Here is a 6,163-nt window from a genome sequence, read left to right as displayed (position 1 = left end):
GTGATGTGAGGACTCAGCAAAAAAGCAGGAGGCAAAAAAGCTGTATAAGCTGCACTCTGCCCTACTGATTTGGATGGCAGTGGAGACATAGTGTGACACATGAACAGGTTGTATGTCTGTCTGTCTGTCTTTATGTATAGATTTACTATCTATAAACTAATCTCAAATATGGAGATCCCTTTAGTCCTGCTGATGTAGGGATCACTAAATGTGATGAGGTGAGAGAATTTCTTCTCATTAAAAACAGGTTACATGATGTTCCAAAAAGGAGCATCAGAACCAGTATGAGACTACAGCATGTTGCTGACTGCTATAAATTTTTGTATAAAGTGGTTAATACTCAAAGCAGTTCCTAATAGCACCAAAAGGATAACAGCTGGGAAGTAGAAATTCTTGGTGTGTGTTTGTGTATGTATGTGTGTGCGCGTACATGTGAATAATTGAAGGCTACCTGAGATCCCTGATTATAGCAGTAGTCTGGAGACAGCCCTGCTCTCCTGCTGTTTAGTGACACAAAATCCAGGTGCCCCCCACCTTATATATTCACAGAAGACAAGCTGGGACCATGTATAAATGCATACTTGATACATAGCAGCTGAACACTGTAATAGTCAGTTAAAACAAAATAACATAAAAATACATTGTACTCCTTTAAAATAACTCCATCTGTAAAGCTCAATGCTGGTTTGTTACCTCATTCTTTTTAAACTTTGCTTTTAGACTTTTCATAATGATCTGGTGGGCTCTTCTCAGCAGGAGCACTGCAATAAAATAATAATAATAATAATAATAATAATAATAATAATAATAATAATAATAATAATAAACATCCAACATCTTAGAACTTTAGTGAAGTTAAATATTCTTAACTGAATCAGTTAACAGTTCAGCCACATGAGGCTACCAATATTTCAGAGTACATTAGAAATAAGGACCCCAAGGCTAAATAATAAATCTTAATACAATTACTACAAATTGAGGCTTTATAGCCTACCGAACTCAATGACAAACATGTAACCTACCTGTGGAGAACTTCCAGTTTCAGGTGGGGGCTTCCTCTGTCCCATCAACTGCTTACAGCAAATGAATGAAGTCACTGTTCTCTGGCGGAGAGCGGAAACGCACCCACCCCCTAAACCAAAATCAGCCAATCAGCAATGCGCAAACCGCCGGATCACCGTTTGATTGGCGGTAGAGAAACGAGTCCACTCAATGTTTATCTATTTTAATCCGCAAACACGAGTGTGTTGTTTCCTCTTTTGTGTTAAATTCTCGTCTAATGTAGATATATTTTCTTCATACAATAACGTGTTGAAATTTTTGGTGATTTCCAGCTCTGAAGTATCTCTCTTTTTTAGCTCACGATTCGACAATGGTGGGAAAGTTACTCACACATTTTAGCCAATCCTAAAACGTCAAGTTGAAGCTAGCCAATGAACGACCGGAACAGCTCAACCAGGAAGTACTCAACAAACTAATAAAAAGTTAATGGAAAATAAGAAAAGCTAGTGTAAATTTAAAGCGTGTGGTAGACTTCAGTACGTATCCGTTGTTTACTTTTTTATTTTGACTACATTGACTGGTTATTATTTAATGGATACTGATTAGGCCATTTTCACAAACAGCTAACTGTTTTTCTTTGGCTAATCTTTGATAACTGCTGAAGAATACTTAATAAAATAATTAAGTACAGCTGTTACAGCAGCTGTTAACATGCTAACACAGCTCCACTGGGTTTCATTTATCAGTGGTAAAAAAAAAAAGAAGAAGAAGAAGAAACGTTTTAAGGAGTTTTGAGTTTCTTGTAGCCTACACTTACAGGCTATTCTTATAGTCTCCATGTGATGCTACTTCCACTCTAATACAGTTTGGAGGGAGAAAATATCAAGACTGCTGCTCATAATGTAATTGACAGATTTACTTGTTGGTTGTTCAGGATAAAAATAAATAAACAAATGACTTGATTAAATGTGAAACTGATTGTTAAATCAGTTCCCAACTTGCCATATAACATTAAGCTTTCTGTGGTTGGGCTCACATTACGGATGTCTGTGAATGCAGTAATAAAACATTTCTATCAAACAGCGATGTCCTCCCCCAACCATCTTGACCAAGCTTTATTAATAATAACCCAGTGATGTAATATATATATATAATAACATATCACAAATCCACTGTTTCTATTATACTCAAAACAGAAATAAAACTTAATAGCTTAATGTATAAACTATGAAATTCTTCTGTGCTAGTAGTACACTACCCACACAATACCCTACCAAATGAATGACAAACATCACAAACACCAATACATGTTAAAAGAAAAACTAAACACAACAATTCAATTAAAGGTATTGTAACTGTACATCTTTAAACGGAATCATAGTTACACCGTGAAATGAGCCAAGTCTTAGACTAGCTCAGGCATTAGTAAGTCTGATATATCAAAAAATCTGATATAACCTTTGGCCTTACAAATAAAAATAAGTGCCCTATATCTACAGCCTTTGGGTAAGTCCATTCATCCAGCCCCTTGCTAGACCTATCACCTATTGACCTAGCATGCATGTTTCTGGACCACAGGAAGAAGCCGATGTACTATTTTCACAACTGGTAATAATTCCTCAGAAATATTTTATTATCCTGTATTCTGATGGCTGTAGCCAGGATGAAGTCGTCTGCCAACCTGAAAGTTGTCTCCAGATTTTTCCTGACTACATGCTGAAGTATCCTTGGTCAAGACACAAAACCCCACGTTGCCTCTCAATCTGTCTACAGTGGAATAGATAGAGCAAAGCGCTTAGTATATAACAATAGAGGTGGTGTATGAGTGCGTTTGTGTGAATGTGACATGTAATGTTAAAGTGCTTTGAGTGTTCAAGCGCTATATAATTACAGTCCATTTACCATTCTTCACAATCTATTTAATGTGTTGATAGTTGCATCAGTAAGAAGCCAATGGCTCTAAAAATAAAATCTTTTTATCATCTTGTGATTTCAACTCACCAAAATTTGTAGATGTTTATGTCTTTAATAACATCTACATTCTGTTTGCCTGCTTGTTTTTAATGGCAGTAAAGTAAATGGGGGGGGGGGGGGGGGGGGCATTCAGTAAACACCAAACTGATCTAAATTGCATGACTAGTAATACAAACAAACAAAACCAAAAAAAAAAAAAAAGCCTCAATAAGTATAAAACCTCCAACGGTTTCCCTCTAACAAAATGTAGGAACTCCGTATCTTTTTGGTGTGCTTCACGTGTTCCTTGTTTGTTGTGCCAAAGATTTTCTTCATCAAATCTACTTCTTCACATTTAATAATTTCCCTCATGATGGGTTTAGGTGTAAAAAAAGCTCCTTTGCTCAGACTCACTTGGCCCCTGATCACACATGTCATCTCAAGCAGTGCTGTTAGTGTCAAACAGTCCTCTGAGCTTGTTGTTCAAAGTTGTATATTGACACCTCCATGCTTAAAATTCCACTAAGCGTGCAGTTCCACTGCACCAACATGTTAGTTCTGGTGCAGTGGAAGCTAATAAAATGTGACACAATTACATGGGATGTATACTGCTAACATATTCTGTGTTTTCTTTGTGTATGGTGTTGGAAGGCAAAGAGAAAGTAGGTGTTGTGGGACCCTACATTTGGGATGTTTATGCTTAGACCATTTTTAGAAATACTAGCTCACACTACCTTATGGTTGGTCTGGTGTGACCATTTTATGGCTTGTTGTCTTTGTGGCCACATCTCCTGCAGTTGACCATGTGACATCCAACTTCATCTACATCAACAATATGCTTGGACAAATTAGAAATTAAAATTGGCTGCTAACTGCAAACTTATTCTTCAGAGTAATAAATAGAAACAGTCACTGAGGTGAATAATTCAACAATTAATTTGCACAGCAGCGAGTATCAGGCGTCTCATTGTTCCTTGAAGAACATGTGCAATGCACACAATTCACCACCTGAGGGCAGTAAATGCAAGACATAAGAAACTACAGAAATCAAGTTTTTCCTACTGGTTTGCTCCCCGCCCCTTAATTTCTTTTTCTTTATTCAGCACAAAGGATTATGTTCAGATTAGTCTTGTGTCTTTGCCAGCTAACCTTTGTTATGTGAGTCAGTGTGCACAGGAATGTCTACAGCCACTGACCCCTCAGAAAAAACAGACAGTTTGTTTGGAAATTTCATAAATGATACTGAAAGAGCAACAACCCAAAGTTCAGAGGAAATGTCGCATCCATATTTAGCGCTTCATAATGAGGCAATCTTATGAATTCTCAGTGCCTTGTTGTTGTTATTTAATTAAATATTTGCCTCTTATGTAACTGTTTATTTTTCATGAATAAAACAGGCTGACTAATCTACCTGTTTGACTGTCTGAATATCACAGAGATTTTTCTTTGCTTCTTTTTCCTCTCCCCATGTTCCTCCCACATGTTTTCCTTTCTCTTTCTCTGACAGAGTCACCATGGGTCATCTCTGATTTTTCCATCTATTGCTTAGTTTTTCTCTCCTTCTCCCATAAAGTTCTCACCATGGCTGGGATGGAAACATAAATTAAATGCAAGCTCAATGGTGCCTGCCTGTAGGGGGGGTTAGAGGAGGTGTTGGACTGACAGGATGAAAAAAGGGAATGTATGGCTGAGGGAGGGGGGATTGCAGCTATTCAACGATATAACATGAGATAGAGCAAAAAAAAAAAAAAAAAAAAAAAAAAAAAAGCAAGAAAAGGCAGGGGGATACATGAATGTAAAAGCAACACGACTTCTTTGTCATGGGGAAAGATCACATCCTTTTTGTGATTTCTTTTCTCTCACTCTCTCTCTCTCTCTCTTTTTTTCTTTGTGCAAGGAGAAAGGAGTTGGCAGGATAAACACCGTGCCACGAAAAAAGAGAAAAAAAAATGTCTGGTAGTATCATGACCTATATATTGTCCAGCATGATCACTGTCGGCTTGATGAATAAATTATTCCCTCAAGAAAAGAAGCTCAGCTAAACATGACGACTTTGTTCCCACATGATCATAACCAATTCTCATGATGACATCTGTTAGTGTTTTAACACATTTTTTTTTTCTTAAAGAGTTTTAGTGAAATAGGAAGGTGGGGGAGGAAAAAAAACCAGCCTGAGCAGTCCAGGGATTTCTAACCCCAGAGAAGAAAACTGACAAGCCTTTGTTGACTGGTGTCAGAAAAAAAGTTCTTGGCTTCAAATTTACCTCCTCACAACTTTAAGTGATTTAAACTGGACTGCAGGGACCTATAGGCTTTGCTGTCACACTCATGCTGCGCTCTCAGGCTTTCTTCAGAAACACTTCTGAGCTAGTTTTTGATCTCCTCTTTTGGGTTTGGGGCCAGTGTTTGGTGAAGACTGGTGCAGACAGAGTTGGCAAATCCAGGCAGGATGGGGAAGATGTAAAGGTCTGGATGGGATAATGGTAACGGTTGTGCAGAAGGAGGTGGGGGTTGGATTTTAGCTCAATGACCTCATCCTGTCACCCACCCCTGGGAGAAAGTGAGCTCACAAGAGTCATAAAGAAAAAAGGCATTTACGGTCTTTTAACAGACTTAGATGGGCCTTGTCCAGTGTAGCATACAATCCAATTTACCAGCCTGGACAATAGGTAATGTGACATCTGTGAGAGGATGATACACTAAGGGAGCAAAAAGATATCAAACAAAAGAGATGAACATAAAAAATAATTTTTTTTTATCTGTGTGGACACATCACAGTGCGTTTGTCTAATTGTGTGTGTGATAAGGAGAGTTTTTGTGTCTGCACTTCAGTCACTACAGCAGGGATCACATTACCAAATTGGATTTCCCTGTTCCTAGAAGACCTTTTACAAAGAAACAGAAACAGTTTTTTTTTCACCCTGCAGTCTTTATCACTTGGTTCTTTGAAGGGTTTCTCCTTGATGGCAAACAAAATAAAAATAACCCTGACTGATGTTACAACATGAAAATTCTCCAGTGATGTCATGCGAATAAATAATGTACGTCTTTGGAGCATATTCGTGCAAGCAGACTCTTCTCTACTCGTTCTCATTCTGCTTCTATTGTGCTTCCAAAAGAGGAGATGCTCCTTGTTGCATTCTGTTTCATGTGCAGACATTTGAATGAATGAACGGTCGGCTGCTTGCGAAAGGAAACAGGAGAATAT

This window comes from Melanotaenia boesemani, chromosome 14 (genome assembly GCF_017639745.1).
Source record: "Melanotaenia boesemani isolate fMelBoe1 chromosome 14, fMelBoe1.pri, whole genome shotgun sequence".
Classification (NCBI taxonomy): Eukaryota; Metazoa; Chordata; class Actinopteri; order Atheriniformes; family Melanotaeniidae; genus Melanotaenia; species Melanotaenia boesemani.
This window is presented reverse-complemented; position numbering follows the sequence as displayed.